This window comes from Labrus mixtus, chromosome 3, assembly GCF_963584025.1.
Source record: "Labrus mixtus chromosome 3, fLabMix1.1, whole genome shotgun sequence".
NCBI classification, from domain to species: Eukaryota; Metazoa; Chordata; class Actinopteri; order Labriformes; family Labridae; genus Labrus; species Labrus mixtus.
Window position 1 is genome coordinate 12,125,972 of NC_083614.1, and position 26,010 is coordinate 12,151,981.

Below are 26,010 nucleotides of genomic sequence, written 5' to 3' on the forward strand. Positions count from 1 at the left end.
AGTGTAACCCTTTAAGCAGAAATCCTGTCAGATTCTAATCCTGAGCAAGTCCAAATCAAATGGTACTTAACGTAGCTCGGGTTTAGAAGTACTTTCCTTTTTTCAGCGGAGTGTTTTTGATTTTGTTTTATGCATGCCAACACCACCATCACTGCTTTAAAAGCACATTTCCTGACCAGGAATCGAACCCGGGCCGCTGCGGTAAGAGCGCCGAATCCTAGCCACTAGACCATCAGGGAGCCAGTGGAAGACAGCTGGTGGACACACCAGTGAATCAAGTCTTCCTGTAAACATGGACCATTTTTCAGCAACTCTGATCAAGTACTTCAGACTTGAGGAACGTCCAGCAAAATTTGAATGACATTTGCTTTGTTGTTTTTCTTTGTGTTTGCAACACTTGTGCACATCACTGCATCAGCTGAAGCTAAAAAAGGCTTAAAACATGTGCCTGTAAAGTGAACCCATGCAAGCGTTTTTCCAGCAATGAGGTTAAAGTTGTTCCGACTTGTTTGAAATCCTACTTGAGTGTAAGCACTATAGGGTTTTTTGGACTACTTTACTTCTTCAGCTATAGCCCAAGGTACGCTCCAAACTCTGAGCCAATCACAAATGACTAGGGCTTAGCTTGGCTCTCTGTTTTGGACTCATAACTCTACTTTCAGGTAAACACAACTGTTTTTGTACATGGACATACTCCATTTCAGGCTGACTAGGTCAGATGACAATGTGGACCAATATAGAGCTGGGACACCAAGGCAGAGATTGGTACTATTGGTACTTCCCAGCATTAAATACATATTCCCTAACCGGGAATCGAACCTGGGCCGCAGTGGTGAAAGCGCTGAATCCTAGCCACTAGACCATTAGGGAGCCCGTCTGTGTGAAGTAGGAGAACACAGAAGTTATCAATTTGTCTGACAAAACACACAACTTCTTTTGCAGTTCCAGTCAATAAAATCAAACCCTGGCAAATTCTGCAAGACTGTATTATCATATCATTTGCTGTGGTTCCCCATGTAATTGTCACTGTCCTTAGTGTAACCCTTTAAGCAGAAAACCTGTCAGATTCTAATCCTGAGCAAGTCCAAATCAAATGGTACTTAACGTAGCTCGGGTTTAGAAGTACTTTCCTTTTTTCAGCGGAGTGTTTTTGATTTTGTTTTATGCATGCCAACACCACCATCACTGCTTTAAAAGCACATTCCCTGACCGGGAATCGAACCCGGGCCGCGGCGGTGAGAGCGCCGAATCCTAGCCACTAGACCATCAGGGAGCCAGTGGAAGACAGCTGGTGGACACACCAGTGAATCAAGTCTTCCTGTAAACATGGACCATTTTTCAGCAACTCTGATCAAGTACTTCAGACTTGAGGAACGTCCAGCAAAATTTGAATGACATTTGCTTTGTTGTTTTTCTTTGTGTTTGCAACACTTGTGCACATCACTGCATCAGCTGAAGCTAAAAAAGGCTTAAAACATGTGCCTGTAAAGTGAACCCATGCAAGCGTTTTTCCAGCAATGAGGTTAAAGTTGTTCCGACTTGTTTGAAATCCTACTTGAGTGTAAGCACTATAGGGTTTTTTGGACTACTTTACTTCTTCAGCTATAGCCCAAGGTACGCTCCAAACTCTGAGCCAATCACAAATGACTAGGGCTTAGCTTGGCTCTCTGTTTTGGACTCATAACTCTACTTTCAGGTAAACACAACTGTTTTTGTACATGGACATACTCCATTTCAGGCTGACTAGGTCAGATGACAATGTGGACCAATATAGAGCTGGGACACCAAGGCAGAGATTGGTACTATTGGTACTTCCCAGCATTAAATACATATTCCCTAACCGGGAATCGAACACAGGCCGCAGCAGTGAAGGCGCTGAATCCTAGCCACTAGACCATTAGGGAGCCTGTTGGTGTGAAGTAGGAGAACACAGAAGTTATCAATTTGTCTGACAAAACACACAACTTCTTTTGCAGTTCCAGTCAATAAAATCAAACCCAGGCAAATTCTGCAAGACTGTATTATCATATCATTTGCTGTGGTTCCCCATGTAATTGTCACTGTCCTTAGTGTAACCCTTTAAGCAGAAATCCTGTCAGATTCTAATCCTGAGCAAGTCCAAATCAAATGGTACTTAACGTAGCTCGGGTTTAGAAGTACTTTCCTTTTTTCAGCGGAGTGTTTTTGATTTTGTTTTATGCATGCCAACACCACCATCACTGCTTTAAAAGCACATTTCCTGACCAGGAATCGAACCCGGGCCGCTGCGGTAAGAGCGCCGAATCCTAGCCACTAGACCATCAGGGAGCCAGTGGAAGACAGCTGGTGGACACACCAGTGAATCAAGTCTTCCTGTAAACATGGACCATTTTTCAGCAACTCTGATCAAGTACTTCAGACTTGAGGAACGTCCAGCAAAATTTGAATGACATTTGCTTTGTTGTTTTTCTTTGTGTTTGCAACACTTGTGCACATCACTGCATCAGCTGAAGCTAAAAAAGGCTTAAAACATGTGCCTGTAAAGTGAACCCATGCAAGCGTTTTTCCAGCAATGAGGTTAAAGTTGTTCCGACTTGTTTGAAATCCTACTTGAGTGTAAGCACTATAGGGTTTTTTGGACTACTTTACTTCTTCAGCTATAGCCCAAGGTACGCTCCAAACTCTGAGCCAATCACAAATGACTAGGGCTTAGCTTGGCTCTCTGTTTTGGACTCATAACTCTACTTTCAGGTAAACACAACTGTTTTTGTACATGGACATACTCCATTTCAGGCTGACTAGGTCAGATGACAATGTGGACCAATATAGAGCTGGGACACCAAGGCAGAGATTGGTACTATTGGTACTTCCCAGCATTAAATACATATTCCCTAACCGGGAATCGAACCTGGGCCGCAGCGGTGAAAGCGCTGAATCCTAGCCACTAGACCATTAGGGAGCCCGTCTGTGTGAAGTAGGAGAACACAGAAGTTATCAATTTGTCTGACAAAACACACAACTTCTTTTGCAGTTCCAGTCAATAAAATCAAACCCTGGCAAATTCTGCAAGACTGTATTATCATATCATTTGCTGTGGTTCCCCATGTAATTGTCACTGTCCTTAGTGTAACCCTTTAAGCAGAAAACCTGTCAGATTCTAATCCTGAGCAAGTCCAAATCAAATGGTACTTAACGTAGCTCGGGTTTAGAAGTACTTTCCTTTTTTCAGCGGAGTGTTTTTGATTTTGTTTTATGCATGCCAACACCACCATCACTGCTTTAAAAGCACATTCCCTGACCGGGAATCGAACCCGGGCCGCGGCGGTGAGAGCGCCGAATCCTAGCCACTAGACCATCAGGGAGCCAGTGGAAGACAGCTGGTGGACACACCAGTGAATCAAGTCTTCCTGTAAACATGGACCATTTTTCAGCAACTCTGATCAAGTACTTCAGACTTGAGGAACGTCCAGCAAAATTTGAATGACATTTGCTTTGTTGTTTTTCTTTGTGTTTGCAACACTTGTGCACATCACTGCATCAGCTGAAGCTAAAAAAGGCTTAAAACATGTGCCTGTAAAGTGAACCCATGCAAGCGTTTTTCCAGCAATGAGGTTAAAGTTGTTCCGACTTGTTTGAAATCCTACTTGAGTGTAAGCACTATAGGGTTTTTTGGACTACTTTACTTCTTCAGCTATAGCCCAAGGTACGCTCCAAACTCTGAGCCAATCACAAATGACTAGGGCTTAGCTTGGCTCTCTGTTTTGGACTCATAACTCTACTTTCAGGTAAACACAACTGTTTTTGTACATGGACATACTCCATTTCAGGCTGACTAGGTCAGATGACAATGTGGACCAATATAGAGCTGGGACACCAAGGCAGAGATTGGTACTATTGGTACTTCCCAGCATTAAATACATATTCCCTGACCGGGAATCGAACACAGGCCGCAGCAGTGAAGGCGCTGAATCCTAGCCACTAGACCATTAGGGAGCCTGTTGGTGTGAAGTAGGAGAACACAGAAGTTATCAATTTGTCTGACAAAACACACAACTTCTTTTGCAGTTCCAGTCAATAAAATCAAACCCAGGCAAATTCTGCAAGACTGTATTATCATATCATTTGCTGTGGTTCCCCATGTAATTGTCACTGTCCTTAGTGTAACCCTTTAAGCAGAAATCCTGTCAGATTCTAATCCTGAGCAAGTCCAAATCAAATGGTACTTAACGTAGCTTGGGTTTAGAAGTACTTTCCTTTTTTCAGCGGAGTGTTTTTGATTTTGTTTTATGCATGCCAACACCACCATCACTGCTTTAAAAGCACATTCCCTGACCGGGAATCGAACCCCGGCCGCGGCGGTGAGAGCGCCGAATCCTAGCCACTAGACCATCAGGGAGCCAGTGGAAGACAGCTGGTGGACACACCAGTGAATCAAGTCTTCCTGTAAATATGAACCATTTTTCAGCAACTCTGGTCAAGTACTTCAGACTTGAGGAACGTCCAGCAAAATTTGAATGACATTTGCTTTGTTGTTTTTCTTTGTGTTTGCAACACTTGTGCACATCACTGCATCAGCTGAAGCTAAAAAAGGCTTAAAACATGTGCCTGTAAAGTGAACCCATGCAAGCGTTTTTCCAGCAATGAGGTTAAAGTTGTTCCGACTTGTTTGAAATCCTGCTTGAGTGTAAGCACTATAGGGTTTTTTGGACTACTTTACTTCTTCAGCTATAGCCCAAGGTACGCTCCAAACTCTGAGCCAATCACAAATGACTAGGGCTTAGCTTGGCTCTCTGTTTTGGACTCATAACTCTACTTTCAGGTAAACACAACTGTTTTTGTACATGGACATACTCCATTTCAGGCTGACTAGGTCAGATGACAATGTGGACCAATATAGAGCTGGGACACCAAGGCAGAGATTGGTACTATTGGTAATTCCCAGCATTAAATACATATTCCCTGACTGGGAATCGAACCCGGGCCGCAGCGGTGAAAGCGCTGAAACCTAGCCACTACACCATTAGGGAGCCTGTTGGTGTGAAGTAGGAGAACACAGAAGTTATCAATTTGTCTGACAAAACACACAACTTCTTTTGCAGTTCCAGTCAATAAAATCAAACCCAGGCAAATTCTGCAAGACTGTATTATCATATCATTTGCTGTGGTTCCCCATGTAATTGTCACTGTCCTTAGTGTAACCCTTTAAGCAGAAATCCTGTCAGATTCTAATCCTGAGCAAGTCCAAATCAAATGGTACTTAACGTAGCTCGGGTTTAGAAGTACTTTCCTTTTTTCAGCGGAGTGTTTTTGATTTTGTTTTATGCATGCCAACACCACCATCACTGCTTTAAAAGCACATTCCCTGACCAGGAATCGAACCCGGGCCGCGGTGGTGAGAGCGCCGAATCCTAGCCACTAGACCATCAGGGAGCCAGTGGAAGACAGCTGGTGGACACACCAGTGAATCAAGTCTTCCTGTAAACATGAACCATTTTTCAGCAACTCTGGTCAAGTACTTCAGACTTGAGGAACGTCCAGCAAAATTTGAATGACATTTGCTTTGTTGTTTTTCTTTGTGTTTGCAACACTTGTGCACATCACTGCATCAGCTGAAGCTAAAAAAGGCTTAAAACATGTGCCTGTAAAGTGAACCCATGCAAGCGTTTTTCCAGCAATGAGGTTAAAGTTGTTCCGACTTGTTTGAAATCCTGCTTGAGTGTAAGCACTATAGGGTTTTTTGGACTACTTTACTTCTTCAGCTATAGCCCAAGGTACGCTCCAAACTCTGAGCCAATCACAAATGACTAGGGCTTAGCTTGGCTCTCTGTTTTGGACTCATAACTCTACTTTCTTGTAAACACAACTGTTTTTGTACATGGACATACTCCATTTCAGGCTGACTAGGTCAGATGACAATGTGGACCAATATAGAGCTGGGACACCAAGGCAGAGATTGGTACTATTGGTACTTCCCAGCATTAAATACATATTCCCTAACCGGGAATCGAACCCGGGCCGCAGCGGTGAAAGCGCTGAATCCTAGCCACTAGACCATTAGGGAGCCCGTCTGTGTGAAGTAGGAGAACACAGAAGTTATCAATTTGTCTGACAAAACACACAACTTCTTTTGCAGTTCCAGTCAATAAAATCAAACCCTGGCAAATTCTGCAAGACTGTATTATCATATCATTTGCTGTGGTTCCCCATGTAATTGTCACTGTCCTTAGTGTAACCCTTTAAGCAGAAAACCTGTCAGATTCTAATCCTGAGCAAGTCCAAATCAAATGGTACTTAACGTAGCTCGGGTTTAGAAGTACTTTCCTTTTTTCAGCGGAGTGTTTTTGATTTTGTTTTATGCATGCCAACACCACCATCACTGCTTTAAAAGCACATTCCCTGACCGGGAATCGAACCCGGGCCGCGGTGGTGAGAGCGCCGAATCCTAGCCACTAGACCATCAGGGAGCCAGTGGAAGACAGCTGGTGGACACACCAGTGAATCAAGTCTTCCTGTAAACATGGACCATTTTTCAGCAACTCTGATCAAGTACTTCAGACTTGAGGAACGTCCAGCAAAATTTGAATGACATTTGCTTTGTTGTTTTTCTTTGTGTTTGCAACACTTGTGCACATCACTGCATCAGCTGAAGCTAAAAAAGGCTTAAAACATGTGCCTGTAAAGTGAACCCATGCAAGCGTTTTTCCAGCAATGAGGTTAAAGTTGTTCCGACTTGTTTGAAATCCTACTTGAGTGTAAGCACTATAGGGTTTTTTGGACTACTTTACTTCTTCAGCTATAGCCCAAGGTACGCTCCAAACTCTGAGCCAATCACAAATGACTAGGGCTTAGCTTGGCTCTCTGTTTTGGACTCATAACTCTACTTTCAGGTAAACACAACTGTTTTTGTACATGGACATACTCCATTTCAGGCTGACTAGGTCAGATGACAATGTGGACCAATATAGAGCTGGGACACCAAGGCAGAGATTGGTACTATTGGTACTTCCCAGCATTAAATACATATTCCCTAACCGGGAATCGAACACAGGCCGCAGCAGTGAAGGCGCTGAATCCTAGCCACTAGACCATTAGGGAGCCTGTTGGTGTGAAGTAGGAGAACACAGAAGTTATCAATTTGTCTGACAAAACACACAACTTCTTTTGCAGTTCCAGTCAATAAAATCAAACCCAGGCAAATTCTGCAAGACTGTATTATCATATCATTTGCTGTGGTTCCCCATGTAATTGTCACTGTCCTTAGTGTAACCCTTTAAGCAGAAATCCTGTCAGATTCTAATCCTGAGCAAGTCCAAATCAAATGGTACTTAACGTAGCTCGGGTTTAGAAGTACTTTCCTTTTTCCAGCGGAGTGTTTTTGATTTTGTTTTATGCATGCCAACACCACCATCACTGCTTTAAAAGCACATTTCCTGACCAGGAATCGAACCCGGGCCGCTGCGGTAAGAGCGCCGAATCCTAGCCACTAGACCATCAGGGAGCCAGTGGAAGACAGCTGGTGGACACACCAGTGAATCAAGTCTTCCTGTAAACATGGACCATTTTTCAGCAACTCTGATCAAGTACTTCAGACTTGAGGAACGTCCAGCAAAATTTGAATGACATTTGCTTTGTTGTTTTTCTTTGTGTTTGCAACACTTGTGCACATCACTGCATCAGCTGAAGCTAAAAAAGGCTTAAAACATGTGCCTGTAAAGTGAACCCATGCAAGCGTTTTTCCAGCAATGAGGTTAAAGTTGTTCCGACTTGTTTGAAATCCTACTTGAGTGTAAGCACTATAGGGTTTTTTGGACTACTTTACTTCTTCAGCTATAGCCCAAGGTACGCTCCAAACTCTGAGCCAATCACAAATGACTAGGGCTTAGCTTGGCTCTCTGTTTTGGACTCATAACTCTACTTTCAGGTAAACACAACTGTTTTTGTACATGGACATACTCCATTTCAGGCTGACTAGGTCAGATGACAATGTGGACCAATATAGAGCTGGGACACCAAGGCAGAGATTGGTACTATTGGTACTTCCCAGCATTAAATACATATTCCCTAACCGGGAATCGAACCTGGGCCGCAGCGGTGAAGGCGCTGAATCCTAGCCACTAGACCATTAGGGAGCCCGTCTGTGTGAAGTAGGAGAACACAGAAGTTATCAATTTGTCTGACAAAACACACAACTTCTTTTGCAGTTCCAGTCAATAAAATCAAACCCTGGCAAATTCTGCAAGACTGTATTATCATATCATTTGCTGTGGTTCCCCATGTAATTGTCACTGTCCTTAGTGTAACCCTTTAAGCAGAAAACCTGTCAGATTCTAATCCTGAGCAAGTCCAAATCAAATGGTACTTAACGTAGCTCGGGTTTAGAAGTACTTTCCTTTTTTCAGCGGAGTGTTTTTGATTTTGTTTTATGCATGCCAACACCACCATCACTGCTTTAAAAGCACATTCCCTGACCGGGAATCGAACCCGGGCCGCGGCGGTGAGAGCGCCGAATCCTAGCCACTAGACCATCAGGGAGCCAGTGGAAGACAGCTGGTGGACACACCAGTGAATCAAGTCTTCCTGTAAACATGGACCATTTTTCAGCAACTCTGATCAAGTACTTCAGACTTGAGGAACGTCCAGCAAAATTTGAATGACATTTGCTTTGTTGTTTTTCTTTGTGTTTGCAACACTTGTGCACATCACTGCATCAGCTGAAGCTAAAAAAGGCTTAAAACATGTGCCTGTAAAGTGAACCCATGCAAGCGTTTTTCCAGCAATGAGGTTAAAGTTGTTCCGACTTGTTTGAAATCCTACTTGAGTGTAAGCACTATAGGGTTTTTTGGACTACTTTACTTCTTCAGCTATAGCCCAAGGTACGCTCCAAACTCTGAGCCAATCACAAATGACTAGGGCTTAGCTTGGCTCTCTGTTTTGGACTCATAACTCTACTTTCAGGTAAACACAACTGTTTTTGTACATGGACATACTCCATTTCAGGCTGACTAGGTCAGATGACAATGTGGACCAATATAGAGCTGGGACACCAAGGCAGAGATTGGTACTATTGGTACTTCCCAGCATTAAATACATATTCCCTAACCGGGAATCGAACACAGGCCGCAGCAGTGAAGGCGCTGAATCCTAGCCACTAGACCATTAGGGAGCCTGTTGGTGTGAAGTAGGAGAACACAGAAGTTATCAATTTGTCTGACAAAACACACAACTTCTTTTGCAGTTCCAGTCAATAAAATCAAACCCAGGCAAATTCTGCAAGACTGTATTATCATATCATTTGCTGTGGTTCCCCATGTAATTGTCACTGTCCTTAGTGTAACCCTTTAAGCAGAAATCCTGTCAGATTCTAATCCTGAGCAAGTCCAAATCAAATGGTACTTAACGTAGCTCGGGTTTAGAAGTACTTTCCTTTTTTCAGCGGAGTGTTTTTGATTTTGTTTTATGCATGCCAACACCACCATCACTGCTTTAAAAGCACATTTCCTGACCAGGAATCGAACCCGGGCCGCTGCGGTAAGAGCGCCGAATCCTAGCCACTAGACCATCAGGGAGCCAGTGGAAGACAGCTGGTGGACACACCAGTGAATCAAGTCTTCCTGTAAACATGGACCATTTTTCAGCAACTCTGATCAAGTACTTCAGACTTGAGGAACGTCCAGCAAAATTTGAATGACATTTGCTTTGTTGTTTTTCTTTGTGTTTGCAACACTTGTGCACATCACTGCATCAGCTGAAGCTAAAAAAGGCTTAAAACATGTGCCTGTAAAGTGAACCCATGCAAGCGTTTTTCCAGCAATGAGGTTAAAGTTGTTCCGACTTGTTTGAAATCCTACTTGAGTGTAAGCACTATAGGGTTTTTTGGACTACTTTACTTCTTCAGCTATAGCCCAAGGTACGCTCCAAACTCTGAGCCAATCACAAATGACTAGGGCTTAGCTTGGCTCTCTGTTTTGGACTCATAACTCTACTTTCAGGTAAACACAACTGTTTTTGTACATGGACATACTCCATTTCAGGCTGACTAGGTCAGATGACAATGTGGACCAATATAGAGCTGGGACACCAAGGCAGAGATTGGTACTATTGGTACTTCCCAGCATTAAATACATATTCCCTAACCGGGAATTGAACATGGGCCGCAGCAGTGAAGGCGCTGAATCCTAGCCACTAGACCATTAGGGAGCCTGTTGGTGTGAAGTAGGAGAACACAGAAGTTATCAATTTGTCTGACAAAACACACAACTTCTTTTGCAGTTCCAGTCAATAAAATCAAACCCAGGCAAATTCTGCAAGACTGTATTATCATATCATTTGCTGTGGTTCCCCATGTAATTGTCACTGTCCTTAGTGTAACCCTTTAAGCAGAAATCCTGTCAGATTCTAATCCTGAGCAAGTCCAAATCAAATGGTACTTAACGTAGCTCGGGTTTAGAAGTACTTTCCTTTTTTCAGCGGAGTGTTTTTGATTTTGTTTTATGCATGCCAACACCACCATCACTGCTTTAAAAGCACATTCCCTGACCGGGAATCGAACCCGGGCCGCGGCGGTGAGAGCGCCAAATCCTAGCCACTAGACCATCAGGGAGCCAGTGGAAGACAGCTGGTGGACACACCAGTGAATCAAGTCTTCCTGTAAACATGGACCATTTTTCAGCAACTCTGATCAAGTACTTCAGACTTGAGGAACGTCCAGCAAAATTTGAATGACATTTGCTTTGTTGTTTTTCTTTGTGTTTGCAACACTTGTGCACATCACTGCATCAGCTGAAGCTAAAAAAGGCTTAAAACATGTGCCTGTAAAGTGAACCCATGCAAGCGTTTTTCCAGCAATGAGGTTAAAGTTGTTCCGACTTGTTTGAAATCCTACTTGAGTGTAAGCACTATAGGGTTTTTTGGACTACTTTACTTCTTCAGCTATAGCCCAAGGTACGCTCCAAACTCTGAGCCAATCACAAATGACTAGGGCTTAGCTTGGCTCTCTGTTTTGGACTCATAACTCTACTTTCAGGTAAACACAACTGTTTTTGTACATGGACATACTCCATTTCAGGCTGACTAGGTCAGATGACAATGTGGACCAATATAGAGCTGGGACACCAAGGCAGAGATTGGTACTATTGGTACTTCCCAGCATTAAATGCATATTCCCTAACCGGGAATCGAACTCCGGGCTGCAGCGGTGAAAGCGCTGAATCCTAGCCACTAGACCATTAGGGAGCCTGTTGGTGTGAAGTAGGAGAACACAGAAGTTATCAATTTGTCTGACAAAACACACAACTTCTTTTGCAGTTCCAGTCAATAAAATCAAACCCAGGCAAATTCTGCAAGACTGTATTATCATATCATTTGCTGTGGTTCCCCATGTAATTGTCACTGTCCTTAGTGTAACCCTTTAAGCAGAAATCCTGTCAGATTCTAATCCTGAGCAAGTCCAAATCAAATGGTACTTAACGTAGCTCGGGTTTAGAAGTACTTTCCTTTTTTCAGCGGAGTGTTTTTGATTTTGTTTTATGCATGCCAACACCACCATCACTGCTTTAAAAGCACATTCCCTGACCAGGAATCGAACCCTGGCCGCGGCGGTGAGAGCGCCAAATCCTAGCCACTAGACCATCAGGGAGCCAGTGGAAGACAGCTGGTGGACACACCAGTGAATCAAGTCTTCCTGTAAACATGAACACATTTTTCAGCAACTCTGGTCAAGTACTTCAGACTTGAGGAACGTCCAGCAAAATTTGAATGACATTTGCTTTGTTGTTTTTCTTTGTGTTTGCAACACTTGTGCACATCACTGCATCAGCTGAAGCTAAAAAAGGCTTAAAACATGTGCCTGTAAAGTGAACCCATGCAAGCGTTTTTCCAGCAATGAGGTTAAAGTTGTTCCCACTTGTTTGAAATCCTGCTTGATTGTAAGCACTATAGGGTTTTTTGGACTACTTTACTTCTTCAGCTATAGCCCAAGGTACGCTCCAAACTCTGAGCCAATCACAAATGACTAGGGCTTAGCTTGGCTCTCTGTTTTGGACTCATAACTTTACTTTCAGGTAAACACAACTGTTTTTGTACATGGACATACTCCATTTCAGGCTGACTAGGTCAGATGACAATGTGGACCAATATAGAGCTGGGACACCAAGGCAGAGATTGGTACTATTGGTACTTCCCAGCATTAAATACATATTCCCTAACCGGGAATCGAACCCGGGCTGCAGCGGTGAAAGCGCTGAATCCTAGCCACTAGACCATTAGGGAGCCCGTCGGTGTGAAGTAGGAGAACACAGAAGTTATCAATTTGTCTGACAAAACACACAACTTCTTTTGCAGTTCCAGTCAATAAAATCAAACCCAGGCAAATTCTGCAAGACTGTATTATCATATCATTTGCTGTGGTTCCCCATGTAATTGTAACTGTCCTTAGTGTAACCCTTTAAGCAGAAATCCTGTCAGATTCTAATCCTGAGCAAGTCCAAATCAAATGGTACTTAACGTAGCTCGGGTTTAGAAGTACTTTCCTTTTTTCAGCGGAGTGTTTTTGATTTTGTTTTATGCATGCCAACACCACCATCACTGCTTTAAAAGCACATTCCCTGACCGGGAATCGAACCCGGGCCGCGGCGGTGAGAGCGCCGAATCCTAGCCACTAGACCATCAGGGAACCAGTGGAAGACAACTGGTGGACACACCAGTGAATCAAGTCTTCCTGTAAACATGGACCATTTTTCAGCAACTCTGATCAAGTACTTCAGACTTGAGGAACGTCCAGCAAAATTTGAATGACATTTGCTTTGTTGTTTTTCTTTGTGTTTGCAACACTTGTGCACATCACTGCATCAGCTGAAGCTAAAAAAGGCTTAAAACATGTGCCTGTAAAGTGAACCCATGCAAGCGTTTTTCCAGCAATGAGGTTAAAGTTGTTCCGACTTGTTTGAAATCCTACTTGAGTGTAAGCACTATAGGGTTTTTTGGACTACTTTACTTTTTCAGCTATAGCCCAAGGTACGCTCCAAACTCTGAGCCAATCACAAATGACTAGGGCTTAGCTTGGCTCTCTGTTTTGGACTCATAACTCTACTTTCAGGTAAACACAACTGTTTTTGTACATGGACATACTCCATTTCAGGCTGACTAGGTCAGATGACAATGTGGACCAATATAGAGCTGGGACACCAAGGCAGAGATTGGTACTATTGGTACTTCCCAGCATTAAATACATATTCCCTAACCGGGAATCGAACCCGGGCCGCAGCGGTGAAAGCGCTGAATCCTAGCCACTAGACCATTAGGGAGCCCGTTGGTGTGAAGTAGGAGAACACAGAAGTTATCAATTTGTCTGACAAAACACACAACTTCTTTTGCAGTTCCAGTCAATAAAATCAAACCCAGGCAAATTCTGCAAGACTGTATTATCATATCATTTGCTGTGGTTCCCCATGTAATTGTCACTGTCCTTAGTGTAACCCTTTAAGCAGAAAACCTGTCAGATTCTAATCCTGAGCAAGTCCAAATCAAATGGTACTTAACGTAGCTCGGGTTTAGAAGTACTTTCCTTTTTTCAGCGGAGTGTTTTTGATTTTGTTTTATGCATGCCAACACCACCATCACTGCTTTAAAAGCACATTCCCTGACCGGGAATCGAACCCGGGCCGCGGCGGTGAGAGCGCCAAATCCTAGCCACTAGACCATCAGGGAGCCAGTGGAAGACAGCTGGTGGACACACCAGTGAATCAAGTCTTCCTGTAAACATGGACCATTTTTCAGCAACTCTGATCAAGTACTTCAGACTTGAGGAACGTCCAGCAAAATTTGAATGACATTTGCTTTGTTGTTTTTCTTTGTGTTTGCAACACTTGTGCACATCACTGCATCAGCTGAAGCTAAAAAAGGCTTAAAACATGTGCCTGTAAAGTGAACCCATGCAAGCGTTTTTCCAGCAATGAGGTTAAAGTTGTTCCGACTTGTTTGAAATCCTACTTGAGTGTAAGCACTATAGGGTTTTTTGGACTACTTTACTTCTTCAGCTATAGCCCAAGGTACGCTCCAAACTCTGAGCCAATCACAAATGACTAGGGCTTAGCTTGGCTCTCTGTTTTGGACTCATAACTCTACTTTCAGGTAAACACAACTGTTTTTGTACATGGACATACTCCATTTCAGGCTGACTAGGTCAGATGACAATGTGGACCAATATAGAGCTGGGACACCAAGGCAGAGATTGGTACTATTGGTACTTCCCAGCATTAAATACATATTCCCTAACCGGGAATTGAACCTGGGCCGCAGCGGTGAAAGCGCTGAATCCTAGCCACTAGACCATTAGGGAGCCCGTCTGTGTGAAGTAGGAGAACACAGAAGTTATCAATTTGTCTGACAAAACACACAACTTCTTTTGCAGTTCCAGTCAATAAAATCAAACCCAGGCAAATTCTGCAAGACTGTATTATCATATCATTTGCTGTGGTTCCCCATGTAATTGTCACTGTCCTTAGTGTAACCCTTTAAGCAGAAAACCTGTCAGATTCTAATCCTGAGCAAGTCCAAATCAAATGGTACTTAACGTAGCTCGGGTTTAGAAGTACTTTCCTTTTTTCAGCGGAGTGTTTTTGATTTTGTTTTATGCATGCCAACACCACCATCACTGCTTTAAAAGCACATTCCCTGACCGGGAATCGAACCCGGGCCGCGGCGGTGAGAGCGCCGAATCCTAGCCACTAGACCATCAGGGAGCCAGTGGAAGACAGCTGGTGGACACACCAGTGAATCAAGTCTTCCTGTAAACATGGACCATTTTTCAGCAACTCTGATCAAGTACTTCAGACTTGAGGAACGTCCAGCAAAATTTGAATGACATTTGCTTTGTTGTTTTTCTTTGTGTTTGCAACACTTGTGCACATCACTGCATCAGCTGAAGCTAAAAAAGGCTTAAAACATGTGCCTGTAAAGTGAACCCATGCAAGCGTTTTTCCAGCAATGAGGTTAAAGTTGTTCCGACTTGTTTGAAATCCTACTTGAGTGTAAGCACTATAGGGTTTTTTGGACTACTTTACTTCTTCAGCTATAGCCCAAGGTACGCTCCAAACTCTGAGCCAATCACAAATGACTAGGGCTTAGCTTGGCTCTCTGTTTTGGACTCATAACTCTACTTTCAGGTAAACACAACTGTTTTTGTACATGGACATACTCCATTTCAGGCTGACTAGGTCAGATGACAATGTGGACCAATATAGAGCTGGGACACCAAGGCAGAGATTGGTACTATTGGTACTTCCCAGCATTAAATACATATTCCCTAACCGGGAATCGAACCCGGGCCGCAGCGGTGAAAGCACTGAATCCTAGCCACTAGACCATTAGGGAGCCCGTCGGTGTGAAGTAGGAGAACACAGAAGTTATCAATTTGTCTGACAAAACACACAACTTCTTTTGCAGTTCCAGTCAATAAAATCAAACCCAGGCAAATTCTGCAAGACTGTATTATCATATCATTTGCTGTGGTTCCCCATGTAATTGTCACTGTCCTTAGTGTAACCCTTTAAGCAGAAATCCTGTCAGATTCTAATCCTGAGCAAGTCCAAATCAAACGGTACTTAACGTAGCTCGGGTTTAGAAGTACTTTCCTTTTTTCAGCGGAGTGTTTTTGATTTTGTTTTATGCATGCCAACACCACCATCACTGCTTTAAAAGCACATTCCCTGACCGGGAATCGAACCCGGGCCGCGGCGGTGAGAGCGCCGAATCCTAGCCACTAGACCATCAGGGAGCCAGTGGAAGACAGCTGGTGGACACACCAGTGAATCAAGTCTTCCTGTAAACATGAACCATTTTTCAGCAACTCTGGTCAAGTACTTCAGACTTGAGGAACGTCCAGCAAAATTTGAATGACATTTGCTTTGTTGTTTTTCTTTGTGTTTGCAACACTTGTGCACATCACTGCATCAGCTGAAGCTAAAAAAGGCTTAAAACATGTGCCTGTAAAGTGAACCCATGCAAGCGTTTTTCCAGCAATGAGGTTAAAGTTGTTCCCACTTGTTTGAAATCCTGCTTGAGTGTAAGCACTATAGGGTTTTTTGGACTACTTTACTTCTTCAGCTATAGCCCAAGGTACGCTCCAAACTCTGAGCCAATCACAAATGACTAGGGCTTAGCTTGGCTCTCTGTTTTGGACTCATAACTCTACTTTCAGGTAAACACAACTGTTTTTGAACATGGAGATACTGCATTTCAGGCTGACTAGGTCAGATGACAATGTGGACCAATATAGAGCTGGGACACCAAGGCAGAGATTGGTACTATTGGTACTTTCCAGCATTAAATACATATTCCCTAACCGGGAATTGAACCCGGGCCGCAGCGGTGAAAGCGCTGAATCCTAGCCACTAGACCATTAGGGAGCCTGTCGGTGTGAAGTAGGAGAACACAGAAGTTATCAATTTGTCTGACAAAACACACAACTTCTTTTGCAGTTCCAGTCAATAAAATCAAACCCAGGCAAATTCTGCAAGACTGTATTATCATATCATTTGCTGTGGTTCCCCATGTAATTGTCACTGTCCTTAGTGTAACCCTTTAAGCAGAAAACCTGTCAGATTCTAATCCTGAGCAAGTCCAAATCAAATGGTACTTAACGTAGCTCGGGTTTAGAAGTACTTTCCTTTTTTCAGCGGAGTGTTTTTGATTTTGTTTTATGCATGCCAAATCCACCATCACTACTTTAAAAGCACATTCCCTGACCGGGAATCGAACCCGGGCCGCGGCGGTGAGAGCGCCAAATCCTAGCCACTAGACCATCAGGTAGCCAGTGGAAGACAGCTGGTGGACACACCAGTGAATCAAGTCTTCCTGTAAACATGGACCATTTTTCAGCAACTCTGATCAAGTACTTCAGACTTGAGGAACGTCCAGCAAAATTTGAATGACATTTGCTTTGTTGTTTTTCTTTGTGTTTGCAACACTTGTGCACATCACTGCATCAGCTGAAGCTAAAAAAGGCTTAAAACATGTGCCTGTAAAGTGAACCCATGCAAGCGTTTTTCCAGCAATGAGGTTAAAGTTGTTCCGACTTGTTTGAAATCCTACTTGAGTGTAAGCACTATAGGGTTTTTTGGACTACTTTACTTCTTCAGCTATAGCCCAAGGTACGCTACAAACTCTGAGCCAATCACAAATGACTAGGGCTTAGCTTGGCTCTCTGTTTTGGACTCATAACTCTACTTTCAGGTAAACACAACTGTTTTTGTACATGGACATACTCCATTTCAGGCTGACTAGGTCAGATGACAATGTGGACCAATATAGAGCTGGGACACCAAGGCAGAGATTGGTACTATTGGTACTTCCCAGCATTAAATACATATTCCCTAACCGGGAATCGAACCCCGGCCGCAGCGGTGAAAGCACTGAATCCTAGCCACTAGACCATTAGGGAGCCCGTCGGTGTGAAGTAGGAGAACACAGAAGTTATCAATTTGTCTGACAAAACACACAACTTCTTTTGCAGTTCCAGTCAATAAAATCAAACCCAGGCAAATTCTGCAAGACTGTATTATAATATCATTTGCTGTGGTTCCCCATGTAATTGTCACTATCCTTAGTGTAACCCTTTAAGCAGAAAACCTGTCAGATTCTAATCCTGAGCAAGTCCAAATCAAATGGTACTTAACGTAGCTCGGGTTTAGAAGTACTTTCCTTTTTTCAGCGGAGTGTTTTTGATTTTGTTTTATGCATGCCAACACCACCATCACTGCTTTAAAAGCACATTCCCTGACCGGGAATCGAACCCCGGCCGCGGCGGTGAGAGCGCCGAATCCTAGCCACTAGACCATCAGGGAGCCAGTGGAAGATAGCTGGTGGACACACCAGTGAATCAAGTCTTCCTGTAAACATGAACCATTTTTCAGCAACTCTGGTCAAGTACTTCAGACTTGAGGAATGTCCAGCAAAATTTGAATGACATTTGCTTTGTTGTTTTTCTTTGTGTTTGCAACACTTGTGCACATCACTGCATCAGCTGAAGCTAAAAAAGGCTTAAAACATGTGCCTGTAAAGTGAACCCATGCAAGCGTTTTTCCAGCAATGAGGTTAAAGTTGTCCCCACTTGTTTGAAATCCTGCTTGAGTGTAAGCACTATAGGGTTTTTTGGACTACTTTACTTCTTCAGCTATAGCCCAAGGTACGCTCCAAACTCTGAGCCAATCACAAATGACTAGGGCTTAGCTTGGCTCTCTGTTTTGGACTCATAACTCTACTTTCAGGTAAACACAACTGTTTTTGTACATGGACATACTCCATTTCAGGCTGACTAGGTCAGATGACAATGTGGACCAATATAGAGCTGGGACACCAAGGCAGAGATTGGTACTATTGGTACTTCCCAGCATTAAATACATAATCCCTAACTGGGAATCGAACCCGGGCCGCAGTGGTGAAGGTGCTGAATCCTAGCCACTAGACCATTAGGGAGCCTGTTGGTGTGAAGTAGGAGAACACAGAAGTTATCAATTTGTCTGACAAAACACACAACTTCTTTTGCAGTTCCAGTCAATAAAATCAAACCCAGGCAAATTCTGCAAGACTGTATTATCATATCATTTGCTGTGGTTCCCCATGTAATTGTCACTGTCCTTAGTGTAACCCTTTAAGCAGAAAACCTGTCAGATTCTAATCCTGAGCAAGTCCAAATCAAATGGTACTTAACGTAGCTCAGGTTTAGAAGTACTTTCCTTTTTTCAGCGGAGTGTTTTTGATTTTGTTTTATGCATGCCAACACCACCATCACTGCTTTAAAAGCACATTCCCTGACCGGGAATCGAACCCGGGCCGCGGCGGTGAGAGCGCCGAATCCTAGCCACTAGACCATCAGGGAGCCAGTGGAAGACAGCTGGTGGACACACCAGTGAATCAAGTCTTCCTGTAAACATGGACCATTTTTCAGCAACTCTGATCAAGTACTTCAGACTTGAGGAACGTCCAGCAAAATTTGAATGACATTTGCTTTGTTGTTTTTCTTTGTGTTTGCAACACTTGTGCACATCACTGCATCAGCTGAAGCTAAAAAAGGCTTAAAACATGTGCCTGTAAAGTGAACCCATGCAAGCGTTTTTCCAGCAATGAGGTTAAAGTTGTTCCGACTTGTTTGAAATCCTACTTGAGTGTAAGCACTATAGGGTTTTTTGGACTACTTTACTTCTTCAGCTATAGCCCAAGGTACGCTCCAAACTCTGAGCCAATCACAAATGACTAGGGCTTAGCTTGGCTCTCTGTTTTGGACTCATAACTCTACTTTCAGGTAAACACAACTGTTTTTGTACATGGACATACTCCATTTCAGGCTGACTAGGTCAGATGACAATGTGGACCAATATAGAGCTGGGACACCAAGGCAGAGATTGGTACTATTGGTACTTCCCAGCATTAAATACATATTCCCTAACCGGGAATCGAACCCCGGCCGCAGCGGTGAAAGCACTGAATCCTAGCCACTAGACCATTAGGGAGCCCGTCGGTGTGAAGTAGGAGAACACAGAAGTTATCAATTTGTCTGACAAAACACACAACTTCTTTTGCAGTTCCAGTCAATAAAATCAAACCCAGGCAAATTCTGCAAGACTGTATTATAATATCATTTGCTGTGGTTCCCCATGTAATTGTCACTATCCTTAGTGTAACCCTTTAAGCAGAAAACCTGTCAGATTCTAATCCTGAGCAAGTCCAAATCAAATGGTACTTAACGTAGCTCGGGTTTAGAAGTACTTTCCTTTTTTCAGCGGAGTGTTTTTGATTTTGTTTTATGCATGCCAACACCACCATCACTGCTTTAAAAGCACATTCCCTGACCGGGAATCGAACCCCGGCCGCGGCGGTGAGAGCGCCGAATCCTAGCCACTAGACCATCAGGGAGCCAGTGGAAGATAGCTGGTGGACACACCAGTGAATCAAGTCTTCCTGTAAACATGAACCATTTTTCAGCAACTCTGGTCAAGTACTTCAGACTTGAGGAATGTCCAGCAAAATTTGAATGACATTTGCTTTGTTGTTTTTCTTTGTGTTTGCAACACTTGTGCACATCACTGCATCAGCTGAAGCTAAAAAAGGCTTAAAACATGTGCCTGTAAAGTGAACCCATGCAAGCGTTTTTCCAGCAATGAGGTTAAAGTTGTTCCGACTTGTTTGAAATCCTGCTTGAGTGTAAGCACTATAGGGTTTTTTGGACTACTTTACTTCTTCAGCTATAGCCCAAGGTACGCTCCAAACTCTGAGCCAATCACAAATGACTAGGGCTTAGCTTGGCTATCTGTTTTGGACTCATAACTCTACTTTCAGGTAAACACAACTGTTTTTGTACATGGACATACTCCATTTCAGGCTGACTAGGTCAGATGACAATGTGGACCAATATAGAGCTGGGACACCAAGGCAGAGATTGGTACTATTGGTACTTCCCAGCATTAAATACATAATCCCTAACTGGGAATTGAACCCGGGCCGCAGTCGTGAAGGTGCTGAATCCTAGCCACTAGACCATTAGGGAGCCTGTTGGTGTGAAGTAGGAGAACACAGAAGTTATCAATTTGTCTGACAAAACACACAACTTCTTTTGCAGTTCCAGTCAATAAAATCAAACCCAGGCAAATTCTGCAAGACTGTATTATAATATCATTTGCTGTGGTTCCCCATGTAATTGTCACTATCCTTAGTGTAACCCTTTAAGCAGAAAACCTGTCAGATTCTAATCCTGAGCAAGTCCAAATCAAATGGTACTTAACGTAGCTCGGGTTTAGAAGTACTTTCCTTTTTTCAGCGGAGTGTTTTTGATTTTGTTTTATGCATGCCAACACCACCATCACTGCTTTAAAAGCACATTCCCTGACCGGGAATCGAACCCGGGCCGCGGCGGTGAGAGCGCCGAATCCTAGCCACTAGACCATCAGGGAGCCAGTGGAAGACAGCTGGTGGACACACCAGTGAATCAAGTCTTCCTGTAAACATGAACCATTTTTCAGCAACTCTGGTCAAGTACTTCAGACTTGAGGAATGTCCAGCAAAATTTGAATGACATTTGCTTTGTTGTTTTTCTTTGTGTTTGCAACACTTGTGCACATCACTGCATCAGCTGAAGCTAAAAAAGGCTTAAAACATGTGCCTGTAAAGTGAACCCATGCAAGCGTTTTTCCAGCAATGAGGTTAAAGTTGTTCCCACTTGTTTGAAATCCTGCTTGAGTGTAAGCACTATAGGGTTTTTTGGACTACTTTACTTCTTCAGCTATAGCCCAACATACGCTTCAAACTCTGAGCCAATCACAAATGACTAGGGCTTAGCTTGGCTCTCTGTTTTGGACTCATAACTTTACTTTCAGGTAAACACAACTGTTTTTGAACATGGAGATACTGCATTTCAGGCTGACTAGGTCAGATGACAATGTGGACCAATATAGAGCTGGGACACCAAGGCAGAGATTGGTACTATTGGTACTTTCCAGCATTAAATGCATATTCCCTAACCGGGAATCGAACCCGGGCCGTAGTGGTGAAGGCGCTGAATCCTAGCCACTAGACCATTAGGGAGCCTGTTGGTGTGAAGTAGGAGAACACAGAAGTTATCAATTTGTCTGACAAAACACACAACTTCTTTTGCAGTTCCAGTCAATAAAATCAAACCCAGGCAAATTCTGCAAGACTGTATTATCATATCATTTGCTGTGGTTCCCCATGTAATTGTCACTGTCCTTAGTGTAACCCTTTAAGCAGAAATCCTGTCAGATTCTAATCCTGAGCAAGTCCAAATCAAATGGTACTTAACGTAGCTCGGGTTTAGAAGTACTTTCCTTTTTTCAGCGGAGTGTTTTTGATTTTGTTTTATGCATGCCAACACCACCATCACTGCTTTAAAAGCACATTCCCTGACCGGGAATCGAACCCGGGCCGCGGCGGTGAGAGCGCCGAATCCTAGCCACTAGACCATCAGGGAGCCAGTGGAAGATAGCTGGTGGACACACCAGTGAATCAAGTCTTCCTGTAAACATGAACACATTTTTCAGCAACTCTGGTCAAGTACTTCAGACTTGAGGAACGTCCAGCAAAATTTGAATGACATTTGCTTTGTTGTTTTTCTTTGTGTTTGCAACACTTGTGCACATCACTGCATCAGCTGAAGCTAAAAAAGGCTTAAAACATGTGCCTGTAAAGTGAACCCATGCAAGTGTTTTTCCAGCAATGAGGTTAAAGTTGTTCCCACTTGTTTGAAATCCTGCTTGAGTGTAAGCACTATAGGGTTTTTTGGACTACTTTACTTCTTCAGCTATAGCCCAACATACGCTTCAAACTCTGAGCCAATCACAAATGACTAGGGCTTAGCTTGGCTCTTTGTTTTGGACTCATAACTTTACTTTCAGGTAAACACAACTGTTTTTGAACATGGAGATACTGCATTTCAGGCTGACTAGGTCAGATGACAATGTGGACCAATATAGAGCTGGGACACCAAGGCAGAGATTGGTACTATTGGTACTTTCCAGCATTAAATACATATTCCCTAACCGGGAATCGAACCCGGGCCTCAGTGGTGAAAGCGCTGAATCCTAGCCACTAGACCATTAGGGAGCCCGTCGGTGTGAAGTAGGAGAACACAGAAGTTATCAATTTGTCTGACAAAACACACAACTTCTTTTGCAGTTCCAGTCAATAAAATCAAACCCAGGCAAATTCTGCAAGACTGTATTATCATATCATTTGCTGTGGTTCCCCATGTAATTGTCACTGTCCTTAGTGTAACCCTTTAAGCAGAAAACCTGTCAGATTCTAATCCTGAGCAAGTCCAAATCAAATGGTACTTAACGTAGCTCGGGTTTAGAAGTACTTTCCTTTTTTCAGCGGAGTGTTTTTGATTTTGTTTTATGCATGCCAACACCACCATCACTGCTTTAAAAGCACATTCCCTGACCGGGAATCGAACCCGGGCCGCGGCGGTGAGAGCGCCGAATCCTAGCCACTAGACCATCAATTGAAATCCTGCTTGAGTGTAAGCACTATAGGGTTTTTTGGACTACATTACTTCTTCAGCTGTAGCCCAAGGTACGCTCCAAACTCTGAGCCAATCACAAATGACTAGGGCTTAGCTTGGCTCTCTGTTTTGGACTCATAACTTTACTTTCAGGTAAACACAACTGTTTTTGAACATGGACATACTCCATTTCAGGCTGACTAGGTCAGATGACAATGTGGACCAATATAGAGCTGGGACACCAAGGCAGAGATTGGTACTATTGGTACTTCCCAGCATTAAATACATATTCCCTAACCGGGAATCGAAGCCAGGGTCCATCTACTTTGTGTGTATGAGTTTGTGTGCGTATGTGTGTATGTGTGTATGTGTGTGTGTGTGTGTGTGTGTGTGTGTGTGTGTGTGTGTGTGTGTGTGTGTGTGTGTGTGTGTGTGTGTGTGTGTGTGTGTGTGTGTGTGTGTGTGTGTGTGTGTGTGTGTGTGTGTGTGTGTGTTTGTGCGTGTGCGTGTGCGTGTGCGTGTGTGTTACTAAAAGAGAGTGAGAGAGAGACTCAGATACAGGATGAATCAGAGACGTAATTGCTTCAGTACAGTTGAAAAGATTTAATTCTAGAAAATCAGAGATAAAAAGAGATTTTAATTTCCTCAGCAGAGTTTGAAGTAAGGGAGGTTTATGCGGGGAGTACGAGGGAGAGATAGAGAAATCAATACCAGGTCCCAAGCTGGATAAATGCTTCTCTGTTTTGCAATATGTTACTGCCCTCTACTGGACTGACTTGCACATATCAATTAAAAAAAAAAAAGATGCACTTAGAAAATGTGAGGTGAAATTATTTGTCTATTATTGCAATAGATTCCCCATGTGTGTGAAGCTATACTGAAGGATATAAAAACTATTCTTCAAAAGACAGCCTCAGACTCTCTACCTTTTCAGAATACATAAAGACGGTTATTTAAGATGGTTATGATGTGATTTATATTAATATAGTCTTTAATTTCTGTCATTTAGAGATAAATTACAGACTTTGCATTAGTCCTCCAATTAGAGCTCTACAAAAAAAAGTAAACGAAAATCGATTTACAATGTGGCGCAATACTCTACAAACATTATTATGGCGCCCAAAGCATTTTAAAGCACTCTAACTATACGTATGTGTACATTCCTTTTAATGTAATTTTTAAATTATATTTTCGCCTTTCTTCATCATATATTTATTTTGTTATTTCATATTTGTATGGGCTGATATTTTTTTGGATTTGGGAATTGGTGACTGTCAAGACAACAGGAAATGGATGTATGTCTTTTTTTTTTTAACTACATAATTTGATGCCCTTTAAATGGGGTCTTCATCATAGAGGCAGAGACTGCTACTATATGAATAGGAATCCAAGATAACCTTGTCGTGATTTGCAGTTTGTCTTTGGGTTTAACTCGGGGTCTGAAGTTAGCCACCAGAAGGCTCGATCCAAGATCTATCACATTACTTATACATATTCATTTGAGCCACTTTAGCCACTATTAACCAATAGGTTTATTAATATTTTTAAGATCTTTAATTTGTCTACGTCTATTTCATAGTGACAAATTAAAGCTGCTCTCTTATCTGTTGTTGTACTTCAACTTGATTTTAGTGGTTTTATTGACATTGTCCCTGAGGGTTTTGATAAATAAACAATCTGTATTTAAAAAGAAATGTTTCAGCAGTGTTTGGTCATTTTAGTTCAATGAAATCTTCTCCATCACGTATGATTCACCATATCTACATTCATTCCCAACAACAAGACCTGGACTCCAGATGTGATATCCTGAAGAAAGCAGGGTCCTGCTGTCCTGTTCATTTCAACTGTTTGTGAGCTTATGTGTGCTATCTGGTGGACTGTCCTGTGGGGTGTCTTGTAACTGTTTTGTACCTGTCTTAGGACTACAGATGACATTTAGCTATAATACTTTGTGCTAATTCAGATATATTGACACTAAACTGTAATGCTGATATGCTAATTAATGTGCACTGTCCAAAATCAATCAAATAAATAATTAAATAAAAATGAATAAATACACTTGTACATTTCAGCCCAATATGTGCTTTAAAACAGTGGTTCTCAACTGGTGGGTCGGGACCCAAATGTGGGTCTCCGAGCTGTTTTCAATGAGTTATGAAAGTATCAAAAAGTCTGTGAAGCGCTTTGTAAACGTGTTTGTTTTGTTTAGTTTCTTGCATCTGTCAAATCTTTCGTACCGTCTGAGATCCAAACTGCACAAATTTTCATTGAAAAAATCTGATCAGTTAAAGGATTTCAGGGTCGGTTTTCTCATGGAGTTGTTGCTGGTGGGTTCTGAGGCTAGACGAGTTGAGAACCACTGCTTTAAAATATAAGCTCTACTTTAGATTAGATGTCTTTTGGCACAGGGTTGAAAGCCTCTGCTCTTATTTTCTCATCAGTTTGCTGTTTTGATATGTTTGCGAGATGAAACATGATGGTGAGTTGTATATCAGAACACTGAAAACTGAAACTAAACAAGAAAGCATTGTAGGGTAGGCTGAACTGTGTTTGACCATTTATTATAACTCCTGAAATACTCTACTTCTAATTTTGAAAGCAGTAAATAACCAGAACATGCTTGTGGCCTATTAGAACACATGTGCCTGTAATGTTTTACAAGACTCAAGTGGCCTGAGCTGAAGAAACGTTACTCTGATGTCTTTGTCAGAACACCCTTCACCGCTCCTAAACTCAGACAGGGCTCAGTCACCGCACAGGAGCCCTTCTTCACCATCATGGATGTAGAGAGACTCGAGAGGAAGGAAAGAGAAGTCTCAGAGGAGGTGTTGTCCTCTGTCTGACTAGAAAAACCACGTCCCATAGATGATCTATAGTCCACTCTGAAAGACAATGACAATGTAGAAGGCCAGGGGGAACACCAACATATAAAAGAAGACAGCCGATGCCTGAGACGAGCCCCGCGGGGAGTGCTGCAAAATTCCCCCGTGTCGCCTTGGATGAGCTGGACCTGCTACTATCAG

The 26,010-nt window shown here is 42.8% G+C and overlaps 31 non-coding genes across 31 annotated transcripts; all 31 read right to left on the reverse strand.

The window, feature by feature from the left end:
* Positions 1 to 1,201: 1,201 nt before the first annotated feature.
* On the reverse strand, positions 1,202 to 1,273 carry trnae-cuc (transfer RNA glutamic acid (anticodon CUC)). Its single transcript has one exon. It is a non-coding gene; the product is annotated as a tRNA-Glu (tRNA).
* Positions 1,274 to 2,866: 1,593 nt separating this feature from the next.
* On the reverse strand, positions 2,867 to 2,938 carry trnae-uuc (transfer RNA glutamic acid (anticodon UUC)). Its single transcript has one exon. It is a non-coding gene; the product is annotated as a tRNA-Glu (tRNA).
* Positions 2,939 to 3,269: 331 nt separating this feature from the next.
* Positions 3,270 to 3,341, reverse strand: trnae-cuc (transfer RNA glutamic acid (anticodon CUC)). Its single transcript has one exon. It is a non-coding gene; the product is annotated as a tRNA-Glu (tRNA).
* A 962-nt stretch (positions 3,342 to 4,303) lies between these two features.
* On the reverse strand, positions 4,304 to 4,375 carry trnae-cuc (transfer RNA glutamic acid (anticodon CUC)). The gene has a single exon. It is a non-coding gene; the product is annotated as a tRNA-Glu (tRNA).
* A 962-nt stretch (positions 4,376 to 5,337) lies between these two features.
* trnae-cuc (transfer RNA glutamic acid (anticodon CUC)) lies at positions 5,338 to 5,409 on the reverse strand. Its single transcript has one exon. It is a non-coding gene; the product is annotated as a tRNA-Glu (tRNA).
* Positions 5,410 to 5,968: 559 nt separating this feature from the next.
* On the reverse strand, positions 5,969 to 6,040 carry trnae-uuc (transfer RNA glutamic acid (anticodon UUC)). Its single transcript has one exon. It is a non-coding gene; the product is annotated as a tRNA-Glu (tRNA).
* Positions 6,041 to 6,371: 331 nt separating this feature from the next.
* Positions 6,372 to 6,443, reverse strand: trnae-cuc (transfer RNA glutamic acid (anticodon CUC)). The gene has a single exon. It is a non-coding gene; the product is annotated as a tRNA-Glu (tRNA).
* A 1,593-nt stretch (positions 6,444 to 8,036) lies between these two features.
* On the reverse strand, positions 8,037 to 8,108 carry trnae-uuc (transfer RNA glutamic acid (anticodon UUC)). The gene has a single exon. It is a non-coding gene; the product is annotated as a tRNA-Glu (tRNA).
* Positions 8,109 to 8,439: 331 nt separating this feature from the next.
* trnae-cuc (transfer RNA glutamic acid (anticodon CUC)) lies at positions 8,440 to 8,511 on the reverse strand. The gene has a single exon. It is a non-coding gene; the product is annotated as a tRNA-Glu (tRNA).
* A 1,996-nt stretch (positions 8,512 to 10,507) lies between these two features.
* Positions 10,508 to 10,579, reverse strand: trnae-cuc (transfer RNA glutamic acid (anticodon CUC)). Its single transcript has one exon. It is a non-coding gene; the product is annotated as a tRNA-Glu (tRNA).
* Positions 10,580 to 11,138: 559 nt separating this feature from the next.
* Positions 11,139 to 11,211, reverse strand: trnae-uuc (transfer RNA glutamic acid (anticodon UUC)). Its single transcript has one exon. It is a non-coding gene; the product is annotated as a tRNA-Glu (tRNA).
* A 331-nt stretch (positions 11,212 to 11,542) lies between these two features.
* Positions 11,543 to 11,614, reverse strand: trnae-cuc (transfer RNA glutamic acid (anticodon CUC)). Its single transcript has one exon. It is a non-coding gene; the product is annotated as a tRNA-Glu (tRNA).
* Positions 11,615 to 12,174: 560 nt separating this feature from the next.
* Positions 12,175 to 12,246, reverse strand: trnae-uuc (transfer RNA glutamic acid (anticodon UUC)). The gene has a single exon. It is a non-coding gene; the product is annotated as a tRNA-Glu (tRNA).
* A 331-nt stretch (positions 12,247 to 12,577) lies between these two features.
* Positions 12,578 to 12,649, reverse strand: trnae-cuc (transfer RNA glutamic acid (anticodon CUC)). The gene has a single exon. It is a non-coding gene; the product is annotated as a tRNA-Glu (tRNA).
* A 559-nt stretch (positions 12,650 to 13,208) lies between these two features.
* On the reverse strand, positions 13,209 to 13,280 carry trnae-uuc (transfer RNA glutamic acid (anticodon UUC)). The gene has a single exon. It is a non-coding gene; the product is annotated as a tRNA-Glu (tRNA).
* Positions 13,281 to 13,611: 331 nt separating this feature from the next.
* trnae-cuc (transfer RNA glutamic acid (anticodon CUC)) lies at positions 13,612 to 13,683 on the reverse strand. The gene has a single exon. It is a non-coding gene; the product is annotated as a tRNA-Glu (tRNA).
* A 559-nt stretch (positions 13,684 to 14,242) lies between these two features.
* trnae-uuc (transfer RNA glutamic acid (anticodon UUC)) lies at positions 14,243 to 14,314 on the reverse strand. The gene has a single exon. It is a non-coding gene; the product is annotated as a tRNA-Glu (tRNA).
* A 331-nt stretch (positions 14,315 to 14,645) lies between these two features.
* trnae-cuc (transfer RNA glutamic acid (anticodon CUC)) lies at positions 14,646 to 14,717 on the reverse strand. Its single transcript has one exon. It is a non-coding gene; the product is annotated as a tRNA-Glu (tRNA).
* Positions 14,718 to 15,276: 559 nt separating this feature from the next.
* On the reverse strand, positions 15,277 to 15,348 carry trnae-uuc (transfer RNA glutamic acid (anticodon UUC)). Its single transcript has one exon. It is a non-coding gene; the product is annotated as a tRNA-Glu (tRNA).
* Positions 15,349 to 15,679: 331 nt separating this feature from the next.
* Positions 15,680 to 15,751, reverse strand: trnae-cuc (transfer RNA glutamic acid (anticodon CUC)). Its single transcript has one exon. It is a non-coding gene; the product is annotated as a tRNA-Glu (tRNA).
* Positions 15,752 to 16,310: 559 nt separating this feature from the next.
* trnae-uuc (transfer RNA glutamic acid (anticodon UUC)) lies at positions 16,311 to 16,382 on the reverse strand. Its single transcript has one exon. It is a non-coding gene; the product is annotated as a tRNA-Glu (tRNA).
* Positions 16,383 to 16,713: 331 nt separating this feature from the next.
* On the reverse strand, positions 16,714 to 16,785 carry trnae-cuc (transfer RNA glutamic acid (anticodon CUC)). Its single transcript has one exon. It is a non-coding gene; the product is annotated as a tRNA-Glu (tRNA).
* Positions 16,786 to 17,344: 559 nt separating this feature from the next.
* On the reverse strand, positions 17,345 to 17,416 carry trnae-uuc (transfer RNA glutamic acid (anticodon UUC)). The gene has a single exon. It is a non-coding gene; the product is annotated as a tRNA-Glu (tRNA).
* A 331-nt stretch (positions 17,417 to 17,747) lies between these two features.
* trnae-cuc (transfer RNA glutamic acid (anticodon CUC)) lies at positions 17,748 to 17,819 on the reverse strand. Its single transcript has one exon. It is a non-coding gene; the product is annotated as a tRNA-Glu (tRNA).
* A 962-nt stretch (positions 17,820 to 18,781) lies between these two features.
* On the reverse strand, positions 18,782 to 18,853 carry trnae-cuc (transfer RNA glutamic acid (anticodon CUC)). The gene has a single exon. It is a non-coding gene; the product is annotated as a tRNA-Glu (tRNA).
* Positions 18,854 to 19,412: 559 nt separating this feature from the next.
* Positions 19,413 to 19,484, reverse strand: trnae-uuc (transfer RNA glutamic acid (anticodon UUC)). Its single transcript has one exon. It is a non-coding gene; the product is annotated as a tRNA-Glu (tRNA).
* A 331-nt stretch (positions 19,485 to 19,815) lies between these two features.
* Positions 19,816 to 19,887, reverse strand: trnae-cuc (transfer RNA glutamic acid (anticodon CUC)). Its single transcript has one exon. It is a non-coding gene; the product is annotated as a tRNA-Glu (tRNA).
* A 962-nt stretch (positions 19,888 to 20,849) lies between these two features.
* trnae-cuc (transfer RNA glutamic acid (anticodon CUC)) lies at positions 20,850 to 20,921 on the reverse strand. Its single transcript has one exon. It is a non-coding gene; the product is annotated as a tRNA-Glu (tRNA).
* A 962-nt stretch (positions 20,922 to 21,883) lies between these two features.
* Positions 21,884 to 21,955, reverse strand: trnae-cuc (transfer RNA glutamic acid (anticodon CUC)). Its single transcript has one exon. It is a non-coding gene; the product is annotated as a tRNA-Glu (tRNA).
* Positions 21,956 to 22,515: 560 nt separating this feature from the next.
* On the reverse strand, positions 22,516 to 22,587 carry trnae-uuc (transfer RNA glutamic acid (anticodon UUC)). The gene has a single exon. It is a non-coding gene; the product is annotated as a tRNA-Glu (tRNA).
* A 331-nt stretch (positions 22,588 to 22,918) lies between these two features.
* Positions 22,919 to 22,992, reverse strand: trnae-cuc (transfer RNA glutamic acid (anticodon CUC)). Its single transcript has one exon. It is a non-coding gene; the product is annotated as a tRNA-Glu (tRNA).
* Positions 22,993 to 26,010: the final 3,018 nt, after the last annotated feature.